Genomic DNA, 15,582 nt, shown 5'->3' on the forward strand with positions numbered 1-15,582 from the left:
TCAGAAGTAGAGCACATGTCTAGCAAGCACAAGGCCCTGAACTCATACCTGTCTTGCAGATTCCATATTGCAAAGGAACCCTATGATTTTAATGTTGACTGTCAATATGAAGGTGATTATAAAGTATGTACATGCTTGCTGCATTTTTACTGCTTACTATCACCTATTTATTTTCACTTTGTACTTGAAACTGAGGAAGTATTTCTATATATTGATCTGCACATCTATTATAGAGATAGTACAACCATCTCTCTCACTCTTTTGCTGTGTGTTTGGTCCCTCGTTCAACTTGGATTCCTCTTCTCATGAAAAATGATAGTTCTGTGGGAGCTTCAATGCTTACTCCCTGCTCTCTAGTACAGATGATAAAATTGGTCACTTTCTTAAGTGTTTGGACTTTTCCAGCCTCATTTGCTTAAGGAATCCAAATTCTGAAAGAAAGCTCTCTACACAGAATGTTTTATTCTTTATTATTAAAATTTTATTCTTTATTATCGTGCTCTTATTTTATACCATCGACAGCATTTTTTAGTATATATTTTTATTGTAAAGATACTGTACAGAGGGGTTGTAATGAGTACATTTCCTATGGAGCATTGTTACCTCCTCCTTTGTTGCTGAAATAAGGATACAGGTTGACCCATTGTAACAATGAGCTATACAAGACACTATGTTGAAAACAAACTTTACAACTTGGGGGAGGGGAGGGAGGAGTTGGGAAGGTGGGAAGGGAAGGGATGGGAGGGGAAAAACAAGCATTTTCAAATCATTTTATTTCAGGACTATTTCTTGAACATTCTTAAATCATGCACTGGTCATATTTTCAATAACCTTTCTTGAATCCTAGGATTCTTCACCTTCAATTTCTTAGAATTCCTTAGTTTTCTCTCCTCATACCTTATCCATTTCCTCATTTGCAATAGAAAAATTCTCAGAGAAGATTTACTCAACACATTTGTGTAAATGACTACCTAATATCATGATCTGGATGCAGCAGTTCAATTTTGTTTTTCCTCTTTATTGTGTGTTGTCAGTCATACCAGCAGAAGAGCTATTTATTCACATGTATTTGCAAATGGATCTGACTAGCTTTACTCTTGCTTGCCTTTTTATATAGTCATAGGTATATATAGGTATACAGGCTCACTGTCAAATCTCTCCCTTCCTCTACCCACTTTAGTATAATTTCTGACAACAAAAATTCATCCAGAACCATAATTGAACTGCCTGTCCAATCTCAGTCCTAATGGGTGCTCTCAGATTGAGTTCTTGAAAAGCAGAACATGCATCCAGGATTTAGCTTTCAGTGACTTCTGGCAGAAAGAAACATTTCCCAAGATAAACACTTAAGAGACGAAGATTAAAAGAAAACCAGAGGCAAACAGAGCAGAAGTTGTCTTAGGCAAAGGCTGGTCTTGATCTGAACCGTGAGGCTTAGTGCCAACAGTCATTCTGCTGGACTATTCTCACTTAAGGTGAGGCCATGGGCCTTTGCTATCACACAACAGACAATTTGAAGTCTATTCATCTGAGGCTCACAAAGTTGAGTTGGGATGATGAAATAATATTAGTGCATATCAAATTTGAATCATGTTTAGTTTTGAAAAATCACACTTTGAACATTTTATAATAGTTACTGCAAAGTTGGAAAAGCTGATGATTGTTCCATTGTTGTGTTAATATAAATTAGTCATTAGGCGAGACTGAGAAATGGCTCACATCTCAAGCAAAGTGTAAGAATATTTAGAATTCTAAGAAAGATAAGACATCCTTTGTGACAGGTGACATTCCTAGGAGAATCCACTCTTGTGAGCCAAAAATTCTTCAGGATCTCTCTATATAAATGTAGATATATTATAGATACATATCTATGTATATATATTATAGATATGTATCTATATATAAACAGGATCTCTAATGTATTGTAAGATCCATAAAATCCTATTTCTGAGAATCATTTAGCTATATATAATATATAAAAATGTATATATTTATATCATATATACATATGATAGTATATATATATCATATATGTTAAATTTCCACAGTGCTTAAAACTGTTTGAAATGCTCTCCTCTCATGTCCTGTAACATTTACCCATTCTCTTCCAAGTTTTATTTTTGCTCTCTAGCCATGTTTTGTCAACACTACTGAATAACGCGTCTTCCACTCTTCAGTGTGGGTCAGGCTGCCACTTTGGGTTCTCTTCTCTTTGTGTGTACGTTATCTCTAAATTGTCTTCTCCTGTTTCATCACCGTAGCCACACTTCTGAATATGTCTCTGGAAGTTGTTTTCTCCATATTCACCTAGGTTTATATAATCTGCTTCCTCTTGTATATCCTGCTAATACTTCCCAATCACCATACCAGGAAAGGAACTTAAAACACTTACCTTTCCTTATGCTCATTGAATAGCACAGCTATTCTTGTCACCCACACAGAAAAGGTGTATTTATAGAGCCAGCATCTAATTCAATTTTGAGGAAGGCTAGAGAGATGCTCAAGAGATATTTACTGAGTAAACAAAACATATTTCCCTCAGCCCTTCTTTTGTCCATCTGTTCTCAGTCTGTTTTTCTGAGTCAAGAAGGAAGTATGCCAAACAATAGTGTAAATATAAAGCAAAAATTAAAGTGAATATAGGACAAGGAAGTTATTTTCACAATTGTCAATTCATAATTAAATTTCATTGTTTTAAATTCATAAAATTGAATTTAAAGTATGTGAGGATAAAATATTAGTGGATACCAAATGAGAATCACATTCAGTTTTGGAGATTATACCTGACATGTTTTATAGTTCTTCTGAAATTTTGAAAAGCTTGTGATTTTTATACTATTATAGTTACACAAAATATCAAATATCTCAAATTAGGGAACACTGCAGAATTCGAATCAATATATGTTCCTCTGGATATTAAGTTATATTTAAGTATCTGATTTTTAAATATGATTTAGACAATACAGTCTTTCCTGTAAAAATATCATAATTATTGATTCTTCTTAAAGTATATCAGAAAATGATTGTTGATGTTTATTTCAAAATCAGATGATTCAATATGAATACATGATACTGTTGAAATTTTTGTTCTTTGGTAGCAACTACTCATAGATAATCTAGAATATTAATGAGTGTTACTCAAACTGTATCATGGAACAACTATTACAACATATCTTTATTACTAATCTTTAAAGAAATGTTGTGTAAAAAGGAAAACAGTTCTGTGTGGGATGATTTTCCTGTGTGCATTCCATCATCTCCTTTATTCTCTGGTCTCCAGTCAGGTGAGGCTACTATCCTGTAGAATAATATATTAGAATACAAGTAAATACAAATGCAGAACATTGAAATGTGTAAAATCTTACAACCGAGATCAGTTTTCTTTAACTCTATTAACTACTTTTTCTTTAAAATATGACAATTTATAAATCTGCTTGTTTACTCCCATAGACCATATAAAATAAGAATTTGCAAAAGAGCCTGTTGATTTAGTACTCATCCAAAACTTCTATTGTAAAATAATGTAAGTCTGATTTTAAGAATGGGTGGCAAAATCTTTCAGCACAAGTTTTAGAATATTTTATTGTGAATCTGAACATTTTTGAAGAAATATGAAAATCCCCAATACTTGGAAGTAAGGGTGCAGATTCATTATTACTTATAGCTCTGTAAGTCTTCATGTTACTGTTGATGACATTGTTCTGAACTAATATGGAGTAGTCTCCTTTATAAAGATTTTTAAATTAATTGTTGGTTCAGTGCTGTTTTAGTGATTATGAATGTATGCCAAGTAATAGAGACACAAAGATTAATAGTTTGTAGGTAGAATTATTTTGTATGTCTCGTCCACATAATGTCCCCTATTTCCTTCCTTGTATGGACTATTTTTCATTATATTTTATGTAATCTGAGTGTGTGGTGTGATATATTCTACATCCTTTAAAATATATATTCTTAGGTGCATACATATGTTCTTCTTAAAGAAAACATGCTGTTGAAATAACTTAATGTCTTAAGTAATTCAAGTTATTTTTAAGGGAAAAATAGTACCTTTTTAAGTCTAGGCATTCCCAATCATCATGTAATAACATATACGCAGAACATACAATCCCTACTTGTACTTTAAATATATGGGAGTGAAAAACTACTTTATACTTAGAGTTAAAATGATTTTGGCCCACCAAATATATTTTATTCTATGATATTTATTTATGGAATTATCAGAAAATAATAGCACCTCTAGAGTCCTAGCCAATTCTCAAAGATTTGGTAGCCATGCATATTATTTGCTTTTCAAAAAATACTCATAGTTACTGGTCTATTTATCAGGAGTTTGTTACAGCCTAAGTGTCACATCACATAGCATGGTTGCTATTTGAGCTAAGTGGGTTGAAATACAAACAGTGTATGCAGACATCAAGTGATAGTCTCTTAATAGATGTCAGATCCTCTTTACTACTATCCTCTTTTATTCCAGCAACATTTTAATTAATTCACACTGATTGAATAAATGTACATTGAGACTTGTTTCCTAATGAGGGCACATTTAGAAGAAAGGTTCTGCATCATTCTGATATCCTGTGGGTAATTATATTCTAATTATATGGTCAGGGGAAAACAGTCTATAACTCAGTCCTGGTATTGTTCATTGGACCCAATTAATTACATGCACATAATGAAAGTTCATGATAAGGTTGACTGGCAGTTAGTGTAAAATTTTTAACTCAATTGAACGGTAGCCTAATGTGAACACAGAGACAGGACTTTAGCATAGTTAAAAGACATAAGATCAGTTGGTATTTAGTGAAATAAATGATGAAAAATATACTATAAACTCTTTCTTTATAATTTAAAGGTTCCAGGGCTGATAAAAAGAAAAACTAAGCTCTTAATATTATGATCAACGTTCACTCATCATTTGCAGTGATGCTTTTACATTCTGAAAAGCAGGTACAATTTAATTATGCAGTGAAAAATTCCTAGAAGTGGCTCAGGCTTTATAAAAAGAATAAGTATAGCAGAATGTACTATAAATTAATTTATGAAAATAAAATATATAAATATTAAATTTATATGATATTTTGGATGAGCTATTGTAATCTATCAACTATACATGTTTAATATTTATTTTTATTTTATTTTTATTGTTAATATTTTATTTTTATTGTTATAGCTACATAAGTAAGGTAATGTGTACCTTATGTACATTATGACCTCCTTTGTTTTCTCCTACCATCCCTTGACTCCCCACTTCTCCAACTTCTCACTCCCACCCTCCAAAGTTGTAAAGCTCATTTTCAACTTGCACATCTCAATGTTACAACATGTATCCTTATTTCAGCATCTTGTTATTCCCCTTCCACTCCCCAAATCAGAAAAAAAAATGTATATACAAGATGCAGAGCACTGGAATTACGTGCAGTGAAAACATGTTATGCCATGGGGGAAGAAAATACAAAAGAAACAAAGAAATCATACAGTACATTATAAGTACATTAAAAACAACAGCAGCAAAGATAAAACTTCTTGTGTCCCTATTTTGGGGTTCATTTAGCTTAGCATCATCTTATATGGTCATATGTACATAGTGTTTGACCTTTTCTGCTTGTCCTAGACATATACTAGTTATTACAAATAAGGGAAACCATGGGACCTATGTTTCTTTGGGCCTGGATTACTTCACTTAATATGACTTTTCCCAAATCTTTCCATTTCCTAAAAAATGGGGCAGCGTCATTCATTCTAGAGGAGACACACAATTCCATTTATAATATTATATATGTGTGTGTGTGTGTGTATGTGTGTGTGTGTATATATATATATATATATATATATATATATATATATGTACCATATTTTCTTGATCCATTCATCTACTGAGGGGCATTTAGGTTAGTTCCATATCTTAGCTATGGTAAATAATGCTGCAATAAACAGTTACTCTGGTAGCTTTAGTATGGCCTTGTTTGTGATCGCTTGGGTAAATGCCCAAAGTGGGATTGCTGGGTCATAGGGGAGCTCTATGTAGAGTCCTTTGAAGAGCCTCCATACTGCTTTCAAGAGGGGTTGAACAAATTTACACTCCCACCAACAATGCAGTAAGGTTCCCTTCTGGCCACATCTCCTCCAGCATCTGTTGTTACTACATTTCTTGATTATAGCCATTCTAACTGGGGTGAGGTGGAATCTCAATGTTGTTTTGATTTGCATTTTTTTTATAGCTGGAGAGGTTGAGCATTTCTTCATGTGTCTATTGGCCATTCTTGTTTCCTCTTCAGAGAAGTCTCTTTGTAAGTCTTTAGCCCACTTATTAATTCGATGGTTGTTTCTTTGAGGATTTGTTGATGGGGGATTTAATTTTTTGAATTCTAAGTATATTTTAGATATGAGACCCTGGTCTGTTGTATGGCTAGTGAAGATCTTGCTCTAATCCGTGGGCTTTCTATTGATCTTGCTAGCTATGTCCTATGACATGCAGAAGCTCTGCAATTTTATGCAATCCCATTTGTCCAACCATTCTTTGATTTGTTGTGTTTCTGGGTCTCTATTAAGAAAATTTTGGCCTATGTGAAGGAGGCCTAGGGTTTCTCCTATTGCATCCTGTAATGTTTTCAGGGTGTCTGGTTTGACTCTGAGGTCTTTGATCCATTTGGAGTTGATTCTGGTGCAGGTTGATATATAAGGATATACTTTAGTTTTCTAACCAATTTTTCCCAGCACCATTTACTGAAGAGGCTGTCTTTCTTCCATTCTATTCTTTTAGCTCCATTATTGTAGATTAGTTGGCAATAGGTCTGTGGGTTCATTTCTGGGTCTTCAGTTCTATTCCATTGGTCTTCAGGTCTATTCTTGTGCCAGTACCAAGCTGTTCTGGTTACTATGGCTTTGTAGTAGAGTTTGAAATTTCATATTGATATTCCTTCAGCACTGTTCTTTCTGCTAGGAATTGTTTTTGCTATTTGGGGTCTCTTATTGTAACATACAAATTTTTGGATTGCTTCTATTTCTTTGAAGAATGAGGTTGGGATATTGTTAGGTATTGCATTGAATTTGTAGATAACCTTTGACAATATTGCCATTTTCAGGATGTCAATCCTCCCAATTCAGGAGCATGGGGAGATTTTTCCACTTTTTCTGCTTCTGCTTTGAGATAATCGTGTGGTTCTTTTCCTTGCTCTTGTTGATGTGATGAATTATATTGATTTATTCGCGTGTATTGAACCAGTTTTGCATCCATTAAATGAATCCTTTTTGATCATGGTATAAGATTTTCTTATTAGTTGTTGAAGTTGATTGGCCAAAATTTTGATGAGAAGTTTTGCATCAACATTCATCAAAGAAAATGGGTCTATATTGCCACAAAGATACCCACAGGACAGTATATTGGAAATGAACTTTACAACTTAGGGTGGCAAGGTATGGGGAAGGGGTGATAGGAGTGTGGGAGGTGGGGAGGTAAGGGATAGTGGGACAACAACAAGGAAGGGAAGGGGTACCAGTGATCGACAAATAGTGTACTCATTGCTTTACTCATGTATCTGTAGCCCCTCTGTATAAACTCTTAACAATCAAATTAAAAAAATGTAAAATTAAAAAAAAGAAATGGGTCTATAGTTCTCTTTCTTTGATGAGTCCCTGCCTTGTTTTGCGATGAGGATTATAATGGCTTCATATAAAGAATTTGGACTCTAATTCATTTAATTCTGATTTAATTTTAATCATTTGTTTCTGTCTACTGGATTGGGGTTTAGCTTGACGCTCTTTTTCAAGGAGCCTCAGGTGCCTAGGTAAATTGTTGGTTTCAGAACTCTCCAAGTTGTTGATGTAGGAACTCAGAGCTATAAACTTGCCTCTGAGGACTGCCTTTGCTGTGTCCCAGAGGAACTGGTAATCTGTATATTCATTTTTGTTAAATATCATGAACATTTGAATTTCCTTTCTAATCTCTTCCATGACCCACTGGTGGTTCAATAGTGTGCTGTTTGGTCTCCACGTGTTATAGGATTTTCTTTGGTGGCTTTTGGTGTTGAATTCTAATTTTATTCCCTTGTGGTATGAGAGAATGCAGGGCATAATTTCAATGTTTCTGAATTTGGATAAATTTGCTTTGTGACATAAAATGTGGTCCGTTTTGGAGAATGTTCTGTGTGCTGCTGAGAACCATGTGTATTCTGATACTGATGGGTGAAATATTAGGTAGATGTCTGTTAAGTCTATTTAATCTGTGTAGTTGTTTAGATCCGAGGTTTCTCTGTTGAATTTTTGCAGAGTTGATCTATCTAGTGGGGATAGTGGTGTGTTAAAGTCCCCAACAATTAATATCTTTGGATCTATGTGAGATCTGAGGGAAAGTAGTGTTTCTTGGATAAATTTGGGTGCTCCATTATTTGGTGAATAGATATTTAGAATTGCAATATCCTCCTGAAGGAAAAATCCCTTAATTAGTATGTAAGACTTTCTTTATGTCTTCTCACTAATTTTAATTTGAAGTCTATTTTATGTGATATTAGGATTGCAACTCCTGCCTATTTATGGGGGCCATTTTTTTCCAGCCTCTCACTTTCAGAATATATTTGTTTTTGTGGTGTGTCTCTTGAAGGGAGCAAATAGAAGGATCTTGCTTTTTGATCCAACTAGATAATCTATGTCACTTAATTGGAGAATTAAGTCCATTACTAGTAAGCTTTAGGACTGAAAGATGTTTGGTAGTTCCTGCCACATTATCTGCCTTTTGGGGGCTGTGCCAACTGGGTTCTTCCTGTGATTCTTGGATTCTCTGTTTAGGGGCTGTTTCTTGGGCTTTCTTAGGCTTCATTGTGGTCTTGTTGACTTTCTATGTGTAGGCCATCTTTAAGTATTTTTTGTAGGGCTGGTTTGGTGGAGATATATTGTTTCAATTTTTCTTTGCTGTGGAAAGGTTTTATTCATCCTTCCATTATGAAGGAGATTTTGGCTAGGTACAGTACTCTTGGTTGATAGTAGTTTGTCTTTCGGGTGTGACATACATCATTCCAGGTGCTTCTTGCTTTCACTGTCTCTGCTGAGAAATCTGAATTATTCTGATTAGTTTCTTTTTAAACATGATTGATCTTTTCTTCCTGACAGTTTTAAGGATCCTTTCCTTTGTCTCAATTGATCCTGTGCAGATTATAATGTGACGGTGGGATATCCTGTTCTGGTCTGGTCTATTTGGGGTTCTAAAGGCTTCTTGTATCAGAATGGACCTATCTTTTCACATGTTTGGGAAGTTCTCTGCTAGGATCCTGTTAAATAAATTTCTAGACTTTTCACTTCTGTCTCTAGGCCCTCCTCTCCATCCATTTCTCTTAAATTACACCTTCTGATGGTGTCTTCCAAATGTTGAATAGATCTATCATATTTCTTGGATTTGTCTTGAATACTTGTCTGTTCTTTCTCTATAGTCTAGGCTGTCTTCAATCCCAGAGATTTGATCTTCTGCATGGTCTAACCTACTGTCAAAACTTTTTACTATTTTTTTCCTTGCCTTCTAATTGGTCAGATTTGGTGGCTTCAAATTCTTTGTTGTAGCTTTGTTTTAAATCTTGTATGGACTTCTTTACCTCTTTAATTTCATTTTCAGTGTTCATTCTCAAATTCTTTAGTTGATTGGTTATACTTTCATTGGACTCCCTTTCCTTCTGTTAAGTTTCAATCAGCATTTACTTTGTGGCCTCCATGGATTCTGCCAGCTTTCTGTTTGTAGATTCTATGACTGTGTCTATTAATCTTTGTTTATTCTCATTCCGTTCACACAATTCTTCTATTAATCTTTGATTAGTATCCTCACGCTCATGAAATTCCTGTTTTAATCTTTTGGTTAGCCTCATCATGTTCATGGATTTCCTTATCATGCTTACAGAGTCCTTTGCAAGCTTTCAATCTTTTCATTCAGCATGTTTACCACTAGTGATTGTAGAGCATCTTGGGAACTCTCCTTTGGATTATTCATTAACTGCTCTGTTGTCTGATTATCATGAGCAGGAGTTGAGATACCTAGACTTGTCATTTTTCTTGTGTTTCTCTGGCTTTTTCTGCCCATTTGGGTATGAAAGCAAAACCAATTCTGTGCTAGAACACTATTTTAAGGCAAGCATCAACCAGAGCATCAAACAGATTGTTTGATGCAGTCAAAATGAGTACATGTACAATTTAGTTCAACAGATATAATCTAGTTCAACAACAAACAACTAGTGATCAATAGACTAATAAAATCAAAGAATGCATCAGCAGACCAGAAATTAATAGGTTTGGGAGAATTGTGAGGAGAAAATAAGATTAAAGGAATGTGGGGAGGGAAAGGGAGAGAGAGAACATAACCAGGACCTAAATTCAGAGGAGGGGAAGGGATAGGATATGAGAAGAGAGAAAAAGAAAAAGGAAAAAGGAAAAAGAAAAAAAATAAAAATGAAGCACTCAAAAAATTCTGTAAGTTTAAAGAAATATTACAATTAAGAAGTTAAGGCTGAGAGTTTGTGAATTAACTAATGGATATCTGAATGAAGTATGCATTTGATGAAGGAAAAGGTCTAATAATCAAAGATGGGTATATATCTGGGGATGAACAGAACACCAATTAAGTAAAGCAAAAAACAGAAAGGGCCCAAAGGGGAAAGAGTAAAAAGAAAATAAAAACAAAAAACCTTAAAATAAAAATGATGAAAAAAATAGAAAACATTTTTTAATTAAAAAAAATAGGTAGACAAAAGAGTTCTTCGATTTTTGAGGAAAAGGGTATCTTATGTCTCTCCTGTGTCTGTAACCAGTCTCTTGGTGGAGCCTCTAGTTTGTTTGTGATTTTGGTTTGGCTGTGGCTTGATTAGTTTCTTAAATCAGTTTGTTTAAGCAGGCAGAATAAAGCTCTGCCTTAACAGGGACTTTATGACCCTCCTCCCAGGCTAGTTCTGCAGGAGGGCGATCTGTTCTGAGTATCACAAAAGAAGGAGATGGTTATTTCCTCTAGCTTGGAGTTGCTGTGATGGGGCTAGGTTTGCATAGGATTGAGGCCTGTCAGCAATCAGTAGTTTTTCACTAAGGCGCTAACACCTGAAACACTCACACAGCCAAACATGGAGACATTTTCAGGATTTATGTTTACTGAGTTTCCAATTTTTCTTTTGCCCTCCTTCAGCTGGGTCTGCTGCCTGTGCTACAGTGGGGTGGGTCAGCCTCTGGCTCTGTTTACTGAGTGAAGAAAGTCACTGCTCCATGGGGGGAGCTTCTTCTGCCTGGGAAGGGCAACTTTCCCCTGTGGTGTAGCTGAGCACCTCAGGTCAGGTTCCTTTGACCTGCTGAATGGCTTCTATTGTCTTCTTCCAAGACATGAGTTATGGGCTAGCTACTCTGGTCCTTGGTCTTTGTCAGTATCAAAGACAGACCTCTTCTCTGGTGGTGGGGGAAGGGCTACCTTCCCACCACTGCTCTGTGAAAAGGAGTTGAGGACATCTTGTGTGGTACTCACACCTTTTCCTTGGTTTCTGGGCCATCCACACTCTGTGACTGTCTATGGTCAGCAGGATGAAGATTTCTGCTCCTTGTCAGTTCTTTCTGTGGTGAGTAGAATCCGCCTGCACATCTACTCTGCCACCTTTGTCCTGGGCTCTCTCTGTTGATATGGAGGCTGCAATAGCAGCTGCTGCTTCTGCTGCTGATGCTGTTGCCACAGACACCAGTGAGTGCTCGATCAAGCTGCCTGAATTTTTCCTCTCTGGCCAAACTCTCTGTACTATGATGGCACACTTGGTATGACTCTCTAGCCTTGGACTTTTCACTAGAACTCTAAAACTGGTTTCTACTCGAGATCTTGTTTACCCCCCAGCTTCTCCTCTGCCATCTTTCTCCGGAATCCTCAACTATACTGTTAACCTTGCCCAGAGCACTTGAAACCCTATAATACACACACACACACACACACACACACACACACACACACACATACACATGCACACAGAGGTAATAATTATTTGTATATGTTGCAAGAGTTCTAAATAATTATCTGAAGATATAAACCATGAAGAGTATTTTTATAGCAATTTTTATAGTGATTAAGTGATTACATAAATTTCACAAATTTCACAGTATTGTAAGATAGTGATAGTAAAGGTTCCAAACACATTCTAACCTTCATGGGGCAAATTGTCTTTATTGTGGTCTATAAAGTTTATCAGCTTTGACAATACAGTTATTTCTTCCACATCGACTGATATGTACACTTCTTTCATTTTGTTTAGTGTCAGCTGTTCCCTCTTTCCTGCTCATTCCCTTCCTCCCATCACTGCCATTGAGTTGCTTAGTTTGTTTTGATCCATGACCAGTGCAGTTGATGAGTCCCACTGTTGTATGTTTCCCCTGTCATGAAGAGTATTTTTGAAATGATCACTATGCACTCCTATGAACATTTCCTTCTTTCAATTTCATTATTGTCTTTGCTCAATCTTTGAAAATGTAATTATCTGGATTCCAGGAAAGCAGAAATATGTTCTTTTTGTTTGGGGTCCCCTCTTTTCTTCTGTCCTGTTTATAATGCTTCTCTTTCATCTCTTCTCTTCTGTTCCATTCATTCTCTCTCATCAAATCCTCAACTTAGATGTTTTCATAACAAATAAGCTGCTGTTTCTCTTTCCTCTGCTCATTACCAACAATTATGTTTTCAGATGAAGACAATGTTAACTGGCTCATGCTTGCTGAATCCTAAAGCTGGCAGTGAGAACTATGGGAATCTTTCCATTATAATTTTAATAGAACAATTAAATACAGATAATGAAAATGTAGCCTTTGTGATAGATTATAATTTTAAACCTATTGAAGCTCAATGAATATCAGAGGAAAGTAAAGTATACTCAGTAGTCATGATCTAAATTTGTTTTCATACTCATTCAACACACAAGACATAGAGACATAGGGAAAATGTGCCAGCTATTCAAAAAGGAATAGAAACAAAGGAATGTTATATGTTGGCTGAGAAATGGAGAGAACAGAACACAGGAGAGGAATCTCACAGGTATAGTGGGACTTGAAAAATTGTTTTACAAGATTATAAATATGCAAATATTCTTAATTACCATTTAATTGTTGATATTGGCTTCATATATATTTATATATATTATATATACATACACATATACATACTAGCACATACTGAGCATTGATCAGTGAATAATATTCTGTTACTAAGTGTATTTTTAGGTGCCAATCGTTGAATTTTATTGATAGTCAGCTTCCTAAATTGAAAAATATGGTGTTCTATTATGCAGGAGGATTGAAAGTGTCCATAAACGCTAAGTAATGCTTGCAAAGCACAAACCCTCTTATTTAAGTATAGGGCCTAATGATATTAATCTTATTTTAACCTTGAAATATCTGATAAACCTTTTAACATGATAAATTTGTTTCTATTATATTTTAACTAAGCCAAATCTCCAATATTTTCTATCAATATTTTTTATTTTTCCTGTGTTAATTTGAATCATATTGTCAAATTAAAATAATTACACATCAGAAGACTATACTTAAAAAAAGTATAATTTTAAAAAATTTCTTTGATATTACATTGAACTTAATAAATGCCCTTAAGGCAAAGCATCTTTTAAACTAATTATCTATACTGTGTATTCTACCTAATATTAAATAGATGCTGACTAAATAAGATCACTCACATTCTTATTTAGTCACACCTTCTATTTAATAAAATAAATGTATACAGTTCCTCTATTAATTCTTAGAATTATATTCTTGAAAAATTTCAAAGAACTAAAATATTTCTTTATTCATCCTCAGTATTTAAAAATACATACAGATAAGAAATGTACCCATTACCTTACTCATGTAACTGTAACCCCTCTGTACACTATTTTTACAATAAAAACATGAAAAAGAGTAAAAAGGAAGAAATATGACAGTTATTTCCCTAATAAGTTACTTAATTTTTGTAACCTAAGTACCATTTAAAAAATTCTTATTTTATTGTAAATGTGATGTACAATGAGTACATTTCTTTTTGAACAGTGTTACCTCCTCCTTCATTTTGTCCACCCCCTCCCCCCCACCCCCCAGCTTTCTCTTCCCCCAAGTTGTAAAGTTCATTTCCAACATAGTGTCTAGTGAGTATCTCTGATGCATCCATTGTTATTGTAAGTTCAGGAATAAGCTACTCATGGAAATGTTAGCTTAATGTACACCTCTCCCCTGATCATTTTAATTGTAAATGAAATCCTATATAAGTTGTTTTGTCATCTTTTTATTCAGTAAACTTCACCAGACTTCTGGTGTTCTCTCAGAAGGCTGAATGTCACAAATAATCTTCAGGGCTGTGTTCTCTTTCCTTATCCACTTCACACCATCTCCTTTCTATCAGCCTCACTTGTCAAGTGCCTATAAACAGCTGTCCCATGGCTGTACAACTATGAAAGTAAGCAGGACTCAAAGTGTGGGTATTCAGTTGTACCCACTGGTAGCAAATAGACAATGGTTCACTTTCATCCCAAAGTCTTTTTTGATGCCTACATTGAGATGGTTTTTTCCAGTATGACATAGTGCTCTTATCAGATCAATTTTGCATATTTGCATTATCTTCTTGGCCCTTTAAGGTCTTGCATTTCAGATCCTGGCAGTGAACATTTACTTCTGCTTTCCAAGCTCCATGTCCTTTGGGAAAACTGCAGAACCTTTCTATGTGAGCTTCTGGCATCAGAAATGTGCTTTTAAACAGATCTTTTGTTTATAACTTATTGATAACAATCTTTCTTCTATTTGCTACTTCTCTGACCTAGTACCCTGTTTACCTATATTTCCTTATGTTTACCCCAAGTCTTTGTAGCATTTGTTTTTATTTTCCCTCCCCATGCTATGTCTTCAAAAATTTCATTGCTTTTGCTTGATTATATGCATTTTCTGATTTCATTACAAAAACATTTTATAGAATTTTTGTACCTGTCTTTCCAACAAATTGCTCTCCTATGGACATGTACAATGAATATTAACTCTACTGAGACACAAGGCATCTGAGACTCTGGAAACTTCTTAAGGAACATCTTACTTTAGTTATTTAAGAGTCTTGGAGTTTTTTGTTGTATGGCTTAAGATGGAGACAGAATACAGTATATAGGATTTGTAAGACATCTAACTTGGATTTGAGGGAGAGCAAGTATTTATGTATCATGATAATGATGGAAAGAGTGTATTGATGTCTTACAATGCTTTCCTCAGACGTTATCTTCAACATAAAACTGCAAAAGGAAGATAGTCTGTTGACATACAGCTTTGAACTGGTCCTTATAAAAACTAAGCACATGTTGTTCACTATCCATTGTCTCCAGACTGGGTTTGACTTAGAATTCAAGAATATTATTCAAATCAAGAAGCTTTCAAGGAAATCTCCACCACACCTCTTATTAACTTATCTTCAAAGCAACAACATTTACTTCAGTAGTATTTTCCTGCCATTGGGGCTCTTGGCCAGGCTTCTTATGTCTAGAATTCCCTTTCGATTAGGAAAATGCATTGGAGTATTCTCTATTCATACTATCAAAATCTTTGAAGTAGAGTTGAATTCTTGCTTACCTCACT

General features: G+C 34.9%; 1 protein-coding gene across 4 annotated transcripts in view; it reads left to right on the forward strand.

Annotated features, from left to right (window-relative positions):
* The window catches only part of Dgkb (diacylglycerol kinase, beta 90kDa), a 543,021-nt gene that overhangs the window by 143,579 nt on the left and 383,860 nt on the right, over positions 1-15,582 (forward strand). The gene's annotated exons all lie outside the window — the stretch shown is intronic.

Source organism: Dipodomys ordii, unplaced genomic scaffold (genome assembly GCF_000151885.1).
Source record: "Dipodomys ordii isolate 6190 unplaced genomic scaffold, Dord_2.0 Scaffold72, whole genome shotgun sequence".
In the NCBI taxonomy this organism is placed as follows: Eukaryota; Metazoa; Chordata; class Mammalia; order Rodentia; family Heteromyidae; genus Dipodomys; species Dipodomys ordii.